Source organism: Opisthorchis viverrini, assembly GCF_000715545.1.
Source record: "Opisthorchis viverrini unplaced genomic scaffold opera_v5_61, whole genome shotgun sequence".
NCBI lineage: Eukaryota > Metazoa > Platyhelminthes > Trematoda > Opisthorchiida > Opisthorchiidae > Opisthorchis > Opisthorchis viverrini.
In genome coordinates, this window is record NW_008751717.1 from 1304199 (window position 1) to 1316726 (window position 12528).

Below are 12528 nucleotides of genomic sequence, written 5' to 3' on the forward strand. Positions count from 1 at the left end.
TATCATAAGAGTGAAGGATCTCGAATTCGGCTGAACCTCCATCTAGGTGGTGTTGCAGAGGACAGCTGAAACTCAGTTAAACTTGCCTAACATATTGCGGAGCCATTTGTTCCATAACTGATTAAAAGAAACCTGTTTTTTGGTGAAACATTATAACTGATGTCTCAGATGTATAAATCAGGAGAACTCCAAAAATGTCCTAGGTATGAACAAATCTAGATTTCTCTTTAGTCGGTCTACTCCACTGGAATGAGAGTGTTTTCCCCACACAGGACCTAAATTCCGTTATCCAGATGACATAAGAACAACTCTTTCGTAACGATTCCGATGATTCAGTTGATGATCTTTACACAGATTCAAAACTTGACATCAGTTTACATCAGTCACGGACATCTTGTGTGTTCACTTCGGTCCCAGTTTGAAAAGCACGCTGGACGTTTTTTATTAAATATCCTTATTGCTGCCCTTCCGCGGTGCCTTCTCAAAGATGGGGCTCTGTACTTGACCGTCTGTTGGTTTTGGTCCTTGCACTGGTTCATTGTAAGGTCAAGGTAGTCCACCTCGCTCTAAAATGGTAGCGAGACCAACCAGTAGCCAACCGGTGGCCATAAAGTTTCAATTGGCCGCCGTACCTTGCAGTCAGTGGCAAATGGATGGAATGGTGAGTTAATGGCTCAATGGGATCCTGTTGATACGTGCATTAAACAAGATCAGATCGCGTACTGACCTTTGCTAAACAATACTGTAAAAGCTGTGAATGGATATCAGGAAGCCCAAAGTTTTTTTTAGAATACTAAGCTATCATTCAGAAGGAGAGGGTTGGACAACTGGATATTACCTGCCAAAAAGCTTCGCTGAAATCAATGAATTTAATAGTGCAATAACCCTCACTACCAGCTTATAATTTCCACTCCCACTAAATAGTAGGAAAGTGTGATGAAAACGAGTAAAGGGCGATGAAATCTGACCAGTAAACTGTTCTAGTCCATGCGATTCAGCTGCAAAGCTTAATCCACTTGTCCATTATTGTCGAGATAACTTGTGTAGGGCCAAATGATCTTAACCACCTTGGTAAACGGCCCTTGATCTAAGTTTTGCATATAGGCTTATTTGCTAAGTGCGGTACTCATCTGTAGCGATATTTTGACCATGCTGTCCAACGATTTTGCTCACCAGTGACACTGAATGGTGTAGAAAAAGCGAGATATAAGATATCAGAATATTTTTGTAGCACAAAGTTGCTCCGTATATGTACGGAACATCTGGTGCATACGGTCTGAGGAGAATGCAATGAGGCATGCATACGTGGTGACAAGCTAAGAATCAGCCGACTTCTGTTACATCACTACTGTCATCAGTCAGATTGAAAAGTTCACCAAATACGAAGGTCAGCGATTGAGGGAGTTGTGAAATCTCCATAGCTTCAATGAAGAACTGGGCACAGTGTAGTATCAGTTTTGAACAAAACGGAATGACGAAGGACTTTGGGCGAATGCTTAACAATAAATCCTTAACTCCATAATCCTAGTAACCACTGACACAACAGAGCCAAAGACACTTGAAAAGAACCGACAGTCTGAACTAAGGGTGGAACCTGAAAAGTTGGAAATTATGGGCATGTCATTCGACATGGATTTATAGTGTGGGGTTTCATCTAATTAATCGACTTAGCAGTTTGAACTCAAAATGCTTGTTCTTCTGACTGGTGTAACATCTGCTTCGCTAGGAATAAGAGGGTGTCAAGACTGAATGAACCAAAACTGGTGCTGGATTGCTTCATCCACACTCCGGCAGCACTTCGCTCGCGGTCAGTTGCAATAAGTTTATTGCAGCTCTCTAGCGGTAAAAAAATTTACAACATGGGTATAAGTGGAAAGGATACGCAAAAGGATTTAAGAACGCATTGCCGAGCTGAAAAGCATGTTATATAATGGTGCCACCCAAAGGGGGGAAGAAACCAGGATATCAAGGGAGAAAACCCTTAAAATGCTGTACAAATACCTCACGATAAAACTGCATGCGACCACCATTAAATACAAAGCATAAGTTAGACAAACTGAATGCCAAGTTACAGGAGTTTACATGAGCCACTGACTGACGATAGTAGAATTGACTGCATATAATCATCGGTCAAGAAGAGCGTTATCTCCGAGCAGGAGTATATTGGTTTATGGATTGTCAAAGCGTCTTCCCGCTTGTGAAAGAGGACGTTTCACCAAAAGACTGTTCTAGTGACACCAAATCATTTGATTCGAGGGACCAGGTTGGAAGAAAGGTCTATGATGTTTTACTATCACAATGAAGTTTGCAACCACTACAACTCCTGGTGGAATCTCGCAGCCAACGGAAATATGGCTTGCTACTTGCTACATAGTATAAACACATCCCCACATCCACCAGTGATCTGAGGCTAAGAAATTAGCTGATCAACTCCCAGCTGAGACCTCAAGGATCCTACATAGTATAAACACTGAGTTATAATTTTTCATTTCCCCACATCCGCCAGTGATCTGACACTAACAAATTAGCTGATCAACTCCCAGCTGAGACCGTTGAATATAACACTAACAGTGTACCTCATAAAAGCATTAAGGTCCATCAAAAATAACCTGAGTGAATCCACTAAAAGTTCCCCTAAACTTGGTCACAGAGCCCATGACATTCATGACTGTTAAAAATAAAATGTCTCTTTCCGCGAATTCACATAAAGCAGAGATGATTACAACTCAAACTGATATATGGCAGCTTGTTTTTAGGTTAGGAAAACTCCGATCAAGAGTTTGTCAAGCAGGCCAACCCAGAGTGACTTAGCTTTGAGCATTTGAAGTCGTACCGGTCATTTAAAAAGATTGGATTTGTTACGGATTAGTTGTAGCTATCAACTCCAAGAATGCAGAATGGATAAGAGTAAACAAAAATAAATTCAACAATAATGATGCTAGCAAGTGGAAGGGTTCGTAGAAATATACTGTCGATGAGTTAGTTATGGACAATGAGATTTCCAGTGAGGTGAGCAAAAAACGCTCTGTTACCTCCGACCATGGGCTCAACGGCCTGTAACAATCGAGAAAACATCATGCACAAATGAATGTGTTATTCCTTTCGAATACGTGCAGCTTCCAAAACAAAGCTAATGAACTATGTATAGTGGATCGTTTTGGCAGAAACACCGTTACAGCAAAAGTCTGAGCTGAATAGTTGGTCAGGCCATTGTGGATTAAGTAAACGTAGAGCTGGGTGCGTTCGCCCGTCCTTCTACTTTCCAAAATTCCAGACTAATTAGTGTACCACCAAGAGATAATTTTCAAATCATTCAGTATGGCACCCAAATTAGCGAAATAGCCCTGATCTCTTCTGTCATACCAGGCCAGAACACAACTGTCACGATGAATGGTGGATTTTCATGGAATAATCTAGTGCACCAACAGTTGGATAAGAGTATAATCCAACCCATTGTGAATTAATTCGGATACCCTTTGTCTGGTTATTTATCAACGCCTTCAAGGCGGTTCATGCTCCGAAGAAGAACAGATTCCAGTGCATGTACCCCTTAACACTGGTTTGCGTAAGTGGTTGTTATTTCAACGATATTTATAGCTTGCGTACCAGTGTTTCTCCATCCTGTGACGTCAGAAGCCTACGCCTCAAAGACGGCATGCCTATCTTTGCCATTAAGGTGCATTCTAATTTTGACAGATTTTAGCCAACAGACTTGCTCAGGCGGATTGGTGTAGATTGACTGCTAGATCCCAAATAAAGCTCTCATTGCAATGAAAGTACAACCTAAGAAAACCCAGACTGCATTTACCTCTGTCCTTCCCATAAATGGTATCCAAAAACCATAGCAAAATATCACCTGCAGCCAGAGAGCTGAAATGTTTTATTCGACTAAACTTGGTAAATGCAAATCTGTCAGTATAGACGGCAGAATGAGTGAGTGCGCATGTGAGCACTTATGTATGATTAAACATCTAGCTTCAAAGTCCCTGGCGGTTAGTAATAACGCTCTAAGTGTTCTGAACTTTTGACTAGCTTAAATATTATACTGAACAATGTGTGTGCCATTCTGATCTTATTCGTACTCAGTTTACGCTAAGTGAATCGACAACATAATATGCTGCTCTCCCCCCTCCCCGCAGTACTGATGAAACAAATAACAAGGAAATTTGAAAAGACAATTTTCACATGACTGCTAGAGGCCATCGTAAGCAATATTCTAAATCCAGCATCATTAATAACAGCTTTTAAGAAGTAATATTAGTGCCTAACTGTCGTGAAACCATAAAGAAAGTGGGCCTAGTGAAGAGCGAGAAGAAAATAGAAGAAACGGGATGTTATGCGAAGGTGGAATGTGTCCTTAATGAAAGCAATCAGAGAAAAGAGCCTACATCTTTGGATAGAATTAAAATAGACACCCACCTGATCAACAACCAACACTAGATGCCCACCTACGAATTAGCCCGGTCCGTGTTTTCTTGCCTCGCTTGGCTAATTAGACCCCAGTGATCAAATATCTGAACGTATTCGAGTCCCTCATATCGTAAGAAGTAAGTCTCACACACACAGTAAGATCGCCCCTACGACTACTTTGCATATTTGGACTTTAAGTTTCAGAAAACTTCGTTTCTAATGCTAAAAATGATGCAGGTTGGCAAATGCTGCTCGCGCCTTTATTATCCGCCCATTGACTTCATCTGTTACAGTACAATTACAGCGTACGTGTCAGTCAGGATACGTGAACCCATCAGCGAAATCAAGCCCTTCCTTTTGAAACTACAGAGGAGCCTAAGGTCATGGTCAGTAAAACTTTGCATTTTCAAGGTCCGAAATGTGTTCAAAGACGTAAGCCATCATCAGAAGGTATGTTCCAAGTACTTTTCCTAAACATATAATCTCCTAGCAGAGATCACGCCATCCGCGCTGCCCGTGTCTCTTAGCTCACTGTTTGACGTGAGTTCAACTCATTCATGCAAACCTGGTGCCTACATTGATGACAAAACTTAACAAACAGGAGACAAGGAACAAGATCGACGAAGTCGGAAAACATCTGACCGGTTCAAATGAAATCCTAATGGCTGCTGCCCGGGCATTATATATATGATCAGGGTATCAGGTCGAAATCCTGCCTTATACTGTGTGGTCTGTATCCTGCATGCCGACGTTGGGCACGACAACATGAGGAAAGCCAATAGCCATATTAAAATGGACGTGGTTCAAACAGTCACCTCAAGTATCTTTATTGCACAGAAGTATGAGTAACGACTGAAATTCCAGCATTCTGTTCTCCGAACATGTAATGGCATCCCAGTAAAAGCAAAATACGAAAATTCTTCTCCGTTTTTGAACAAAACTGGTAGGGTCCAACGTTGCTTTAATCCAGAAAAACATCAGTATTTTGAAGAATTAAGGTATCTAAACATGAAGTTCACGGCCCAAAATGAGCCTGATGCATGATAAAATCATAGGGGCAGCTAAATTTCTGTTAAAAATATCCCGCCAAGAGATGTTTATCATATCCTGGAGTTCCATCATTTATCTAACTCAGTTACCTGTGGATTTCGAGCTCTGCTTTGAAATGTGTCGTGGACAGTTTCTGCCCATTACCGGCCGCATTGACCTTCTACGTTCCTTGAAATTCCGGGTATCACCATGCCTCTTTCTCCACACACAGATTACATCTCTGTTGTTATCACTTTTATTGTTTACCAGAAACGTGTTTCAAACCTGAAAGGACAGAACGTCCCGCTTCAGAAAGTGATGGTGGTCGTTCTGAACTCCACCAGCTTTCGTGTACATGCTCAGAAGCACCACAGACATACTACGCGTCGTTAATAATCGCCGTGGTTTTTACGCCTCGGTGGCGGATTGCAGTGTGCTGCATACTAGACATTGGTATATTTCCCTAACTTGCGGCCCATCAGGATTTCTTACCATCAAATGAGGAGTTGGTCTCCGAGAATTGGTGCGAGTTAGCTCCAAAAATGGCTGGATTAAGATCAATTTTTACATTCCAAAACGAGTGGCTATAGAAACCTGAACCATTCCGTCGGCAGCTAATCGCGATATAGTCGATTGGAATTCAAGGTTGCCCAGCGGTGGCGGATATCAAGTAACGCAACACCGTCTACTGTGTCTAAACTCAGTACCGCTGAGGAAAAACTAGTAATCAGTACAATTTTGTAAAAGACATTCATCACTGTAGCTGTCTTTTACTTTCAGGAAAAACATGCCACTAAGTTGCGCTTCTAATGAACTGTGGAGTCCTACCGTTCAATAAAATTTTCTGCCATTATGATTTTATCCGAGCTCTTCTTGTTCAATAAAGTGAGGGTACTTGTTCGACAGAATGTGTATTAAACCGAGCACGATATAAAGTTTGTTGTGCATAAATAGGCACAATAAAGAGGCGTTCAGTGGCTCGGTCAATGCTAGCTTTTGATCCAAATATAGTTGAGTCAGCTATTACATTCATCCAGTAAACCAGTGATTCCTTAGCTGGCGAACTTATGGTTAGTCTAACACCTGCACAGCCCGCTGCATTAGGTGCAGAATCACTCGAATTTTTTAGTCAGTGGTGGCTAGATAGGGGGTGCATATAGATTCTGTATTCGAATTTTGGAGATGCACCAGATGATAACCAATCATACTCCCAAATTCAGGCAACAGTAGTTTGCTGTCAGATCTACCTAAGAATTTCTGCAATAAAAACATGAAAATGATGCCTGAAAAGTGATCACTGAGCGGCATATGGGAGCGATGCCGCGCAACGTGTCGATTTCACAGGTGCCCAATTGACATACTTAAAGCGAAGACAAATGTAAGTCTAAGTGTTAATTGAGAGATTTTGGAATGTAAGAGATACTGATGAAGGAACATGTGAGTCATCAGTAGCTGCACATTTTTTTCTATTCTTCTCCCATTCATTTTACGCAGCATATAAGTTGACCTGTCAAGTCTGTCACGCAACTAACGGTGTTACTTTTGTCTATAATGTTCATGGCTGTGTGTGGTCTGTAATACTGTTAGGGCTACTAAAAGTTGATAAGAAAACATTTAAAGTGATCATTTAAAGCATTTTGTTCAGATGCTTGACCTCAAAGTAGTATAGGTCAACTTAGAATTAAGCGTGTAGCCCGAATTTCTAAAAGCAGTGCGTAACGCTTGCTGTAATTTACAACAAGGAGTGCCAGAAGATTGTTTAGGTCAGACCTCTTCATTAAACGACCTGGTAGGAGAAACCTTGTGGCTTCCTACTTTGCAGCTCAGTAGGTTACGGAGGTGTGCAAACCGTTATAAACATAGGTCTCTTTAGGACACTAATTCCAAAGCACATAGAGAATAACTAAATGCGTGTAAGGTAGTAGTTTATCGGCCTGGAAAACGGAAAGGATATTTAGCATGCACTTTTTTAAACTCTTACTAGCTTTATATTGTGCAAACCGGTTATGCCCACTGACCCTCTTTTAGAACCAAATGATCAAAGGGATAAGGCCCGTACTGCCAACGCACATTTTGAAGAGATTGGGATGGGCGGGTGACTAGTAGAGGCGTTAAAAATTCGAAGCATACGGAATTTCTGTACACTTGCTGTCATAGCTGAAGGGAACTTAATCAAAGGTAAAAATCTAGGATAATGTTAAGAGATCCACTATCTTGAGTGATAGCACATACCAGTACATATAACAAACTCCAAACCTTAGTGAGTCTTTGCGCTCAACAAAAAAACAAAATTCACTGATGTAACAATATTTTTTGCATAGATGTAGGCAAAAAGGAATGATTTGACGACCAGCAAACGTCATTTTGAATCATCTAGGGGAAATATATTACCATAGGTCGTTCTGTTTCCCAGCGGAAAACCGAGTTTTTAATACCGACAATTTACTGTCACACCTAACATTCCTTCCCTTTAAAGTTATCTATCCTATGTATCGTTTCTGCTGTTTAGCCATCACTAAGATCCCACGTGCCCAGAACGCCTGCAACAGTGCGCATGTAGTAATCATAATGTCCCGATAGCTGGTGTCCATAAAACTCGAGTAAGTGCTGTCTTATTCTTTCCTATGAAAGACGTCATCAGAAGATTTGTACACACCGACAGTGAAATGCTATTAGTTACCGACAGCTAATAATGCAAAAGAATGCATTCAAGCTCAGAAAGGATCCAACGTCCCACCAATGCTACACAAATCGCCGGCTTGAAAAGGTCTGTGAAAACCAGATTTAACAGCAGCTAACGTGAAGCATGTTCCAGATGGCTTAGTGACAGAGTAGTAATCCTACATAAGCCACTTAGTTAAGCAAGAACTTGTCTTGGAATGATAAAGTGCTGCGCTAACTGTAAGCGAAGCACTAAGGGCAAGGGAAGTTGAAGCACCATAAAGTAAGCATTCAACAGTGTCTAGCGTATTTTCTCAGCAGCTGAGCTTACTTTATATCCGTATTGCCCAGACCGCGACCGCGGAACAAATAATGAGAAAGGATGGGAAGCATTATGTGCTAACGTGACCGATTACTCCAGCGACATTCTCAGTTTCCTATACCAGGTTTACCAGCGCAGCCTTCTGACCCTTCTGGCTGGGGCTTGGAACACGCATGGCCATATATTCTCTAAAAAGTGCAACGAACTGTTATCACAATCAAACATCACTGCCTTTCACTTAGACATTTAAGCCAATATCTGCGGTTCTGAGTCGTACCTCCATCTAGGCCAGCGTGCCTTCATACTGCCACTTCCGTTGCATAGTGTATTCAGCCAGGTTGCCTTAAGTGATTCATAGAGCGATGTGACTGGGCCATAACGGACTGGCTATAATGTCTCATCTACCTCTCCTTCACATTTTCCTCTCTCCGCTCCAATAATATATCTTTTCTTGTAGGCGCGTCCGTTGAATCTGATGACCGTTTTATATTGCTTCAGTTATGGTTGCAAAGTCTGTAGGTAATTCAGCACCGACGGACTTAAGCATCTCAAAACAAACCCTCAGGCTACCCGACCTTTCGGCTGGTTTTGAGGTAAACGCTTTAAAGCAACAGAAGGACAAGCTACTCTTGCGCTTTGAAATGATGTATTTTGTGAATCAGGAATCTAATTCAAGGTCTGAGCACTGCCTCATCACTCTCTATCTGTGTCTGGCTGCAAAACTCCAGCATCACCAAGCCGCTAATACAGGATGTTCCAGGGTTGTCAGCGTCCCAAGTCACCTAATGAAAGATTAACGGTTTGACTGGAAAACCTTTGGCTTCGCTTGTTTTTTCGCCTTATGGTAGCCCATGAAGCGTTGACTTGGTCCTGACCTGGTAGGACCAGAGCTTTGCACTCTCTCTGATGCTAGGACAAAGCAGGACGTACAACTTCTGGGACCTCAATGCGTATTTGACTGTTTTATCTACAATTTCCAGGAAAGGAATGTCCAGAAATTTTGTAAACACAATATGTTATTTGCATTCACAGACTTTTGAATGTGTGAGAGTCTGGAAATTAACTCTCCGAATGCTTCTGTAAATAAAGTATTATTCTATTAAAGGTATTAACTCTCTTTATTTCTGTTTAGTTTTTCCATCCGATAAAATAATCATATGAATGCAAAATGTCTTCGGAACTCTGGTAGTAAAACGGCTGCTGACGAAACCCTTGTTAGTCTGGAATGTGAAGCCGACATCGTTTTCGTCCGTGAAGATAAACAGAAGACTCAGGTGTTTTTAAATGACTGTCAAAATCATTGTCATTCTTCATGCGCCCTCCTCCCACAGTGTTTGAGAGCATGCTCCTAAACACAGTAACTGAACACGCAATCCGAAATCCATGTTTCTTGAAATTTTCACTGGTTCTAACGAACGATACTATACAACTCTCCTAAATCCGTGTAATCAAAGACATTTGCAGTCGCACAATAACGAATCTTCATATCTCAAGGGACTTGTGTAGTGGACTACAATGCAGGCTTGTTTGCTGTATGGTTCCGAAACATGGCTCCTGCAAGCAGAGGAACTGAACGTTCTCCATGCTTTTGACAACAGCTGTCTCAGTGCCTTTGCCCACGTGGCTGTTGTTGTGTATGGATTCCTAACTAAACAATTAGAAAACGAGTGGTTGGTTGTACAACATGGACTTCGACTGCAGAATATGTCAGAAACCAGAAGTCTCATTAATTATCTAGCGCATGCCAAACCGCCATTCACCGTTCCGCGATTGCAACCTCTGCATTTAGTATATTCAATAACAATCAGATTTCTGGCGCTCTAGCAGTACAGTCAATGCGTAGCCACATATGCTTGGAATTTAAATTTTTCTAACTTACCATTTTTGTGGTAAGTGTAACTATTGTTGTCTTCATTTCTTTGCATGAAATGAAACATTTGTGGTCCGGCACAGCAGCTTTTGTTTCTGTGCTGACAAGAATCATAATACGATAGACCCTCGTTTTCTTTTACACATCGAAGGAATGTTATCGCTGAGACTAGGTTATACTTCGTCCTCTCTTCTGGGAGGTTAAAATAGTGAGTGCAGCTAGTGAGCTAAATACTAATTTCAGTAGCCTCGATTATTTATAGGATGTCATGGTACAGCTTTTGAAAAGCTTTTTAAAGTTTTGGTGCCGTGTGTCCTTCCTTTCAGGCTAGGAATGACCTTTTGTGCTGCGGATGTTTGGCTTTTGGTCTCAGAAGATTGTGACCTAAGTGTTTCTATAAAATGGGAGGGCATCGAGTGCCTGTCCTAATTTGGGCAATCGTTCATTCCGTAAATCTGTGTTTTAATAGAACAGCTTCTTGGCGGTTTAAGCTGACTGAACTAGAATGGTTGGGAAGTACGCACAACAAATTGGGAATGACGATGGAGATCCAATTCGGCGAAGGCGCTTTGTAAGTTTTGTGCCTTCTTCAGAGGCATGGTTGCATCCGTATATGGCTCATTGAATGTAGGTTCGTCGGTGCCTTTTGTTACTGCTAGTTTCAATTATGCAATCAGATCGCTGCCTCTGCTATTTTCGAAGCTAAGAAGGCTTACATGAGGTTGCTGACATTCTTATTGGATATTGTGTATGAAGTATTATTTGTTACTTCCTTCAGAAATAATCCGCTAGAATTTTTGTGACAAACGCTGCGCAGTCGAGAAATGTCTGCATGTCAACCGTTCGTTCTGGCTTCATCAAGGGAAAGCGGTATCTACGTGGTAGTCCGGCGTTTTTACGACATTTTCACGTTACAGCGCAACGCCAGTGAGATTGATTTCACAGGGACCGAGGATAGCAAAAAGAGGGTTGACCACAGCACCCCTGATTCAGCAAGTTCGGTTAATTATTGTTCTAGTGCAACATTCACTTGAATTTCGTAGTGGGCTTTATATTCTCGTAACGCGTATAATATGATCTGTATAATATATGTACATTATATAATATATAGTGTATATTATAATCTGTTTAAGAATCTGCTCAAGAAAAAACGTGAGCCTCGAACTCCTGATAGGTCACAAAAATGGAGGATCGAAAAGTTGTGGTAATAGCGATATTCATAATAATCTCCAGGCTATTCTTCAAGAATCACATCTTGCATCGCAAACATTAGCAGTGCGTAGTAGTAGTCTAGATGTTAAAGGCTTTCTGAGCAGCAAATTTTTTCGCACTTCGAGATCCTGTTCCGTATACTTCATAGTATTTTGTTTGGATGAAACTGTTTACAAATGAACATTTAAGCCAAAGATAGGAAATACCAGTAATAGATAAACAAGTATACCACCAAAGCTTACGGTGTTCCATCAGACATGTTCAGCCTCCTGATGTCTAGCAGAGAATGATCACTCAAGACGACCCGAGTTCGGGAGCGAGAAACCGCAGTATTTTCGAATTCGTTCCTGAAGCATATGACCTTGAAGCCGTGGGCTAGAGGCACACCTAAAATTTCTCTTAAACCGTGGTTCGAAGAAGGAAAACTTTAACATAAAGTTTTAACATTTGATGGTAATTTTTCGGCGGTATGAGTTCTTCCCAAACGGCCGCAGTTTTTTTGAAAGTTGTTTAAGTCTACTCAATCCACGCGATATTCAAGACCCGGGATATTCGTATTTTAAATGGCTGTTACGGCTGAGCACATGAATGCGGAGGATGATTTTGTGGAGAATTTAGCTCTTCAACGTTTTTTCTCATTCAGTGCATTCCAAGTCGCTTTGAAAGTGCACCAGGCGAAATATTTCGTTGTTTTCGTCCGTATAGACTCCAAAAAGAGCAGCAATTCGCTACTTTTGTATGAAAAAGCCTTCTACCGTTGCAGCAGACATCCCTGCAGACGAAGCAATAGCCGTGGAATTCGCCGCACCTAGTAAGTTCAGGGTTGATTGTGTGTACGTTGTAGCACACGTCGTACTGATTGTCCGGCAAGGGTATACGTTCGCCGGTACCATGACTGCTTGAGGGTTACTTCCTACTACCTGGAGCACAACCATCCCTGCAGCAAGTTTATTTTGACAGGCTCCCCATCAACCGGCGACTGAAAACGACGAATCAAAGGAGTGTTCTACTCTTTTGAAATACG

At 41.5% G+C, this 12528-nt stretch overlaps 1 protein-coding gene across 1 annotated transcript in view; it reads right to left on the reverse strand.

Moving 5' to 3' along the window:
• The window catches only part of T265_03979 (hypothetical protein), a gene marked incomplete at both ends in the record, with an annotated part of 50166 nt that extends 38317 nt beyond the window's left edge, over nucleotides 1-11849 (reverse strand). The window contains one exon of the mRNA XM_009168586.1: nucleotides 11747-11849. The remainder of the gene's footprint in view (nucleotides 1-11746) is intronic.
• Between the last annotated feature and the right edge of the window lie 679 nt (nucleotides 11850-12528).